The sequence below is a fragment of the Buceros rhinoceros genome, unplaced genomic scaffold (genome assembly GCF_000710305.1).
Source record: "Buceros rhinoceros silvestris isolate BGI_N320 unplaced genomic scaffold, ASM71030v1 scaffold39583, whole genome shotgun sequence".
Taxonomy (NCBI): Eukaryota; Metazoa; Chordata; class Aves; order Bucerotiformes; family Bucerotidae; genus Buceros; species Buceros rhinoceros.
Window position 1 is genome coordinate 21,116 of NW_010403779.1, and position 238 is coordinate 21,353.

Here is a 238-nt window from a genome sequence, read left to right on the forward strand (position 1 = left end):
TTCTCGAACTGCAATGTTTCTAGTGGGAGTGCTGTAGGTCAGAGTTTCATTGGAAGCAAATCTTTCTTCTTCTCTCTAATGTCTCCATCCTCTGTTCTGCCTTTGCTAGAAAGGGAAAACTGCCAATGTTTAGAGAAAAAACACTGGTTTGCCATTTCCAGCTGCATCACCTCAGACTCGGGGCCCTCAGGAGTGCTCCCAGGATGGAAGATAGGTTAAACCTGTCACCTGGGACCGA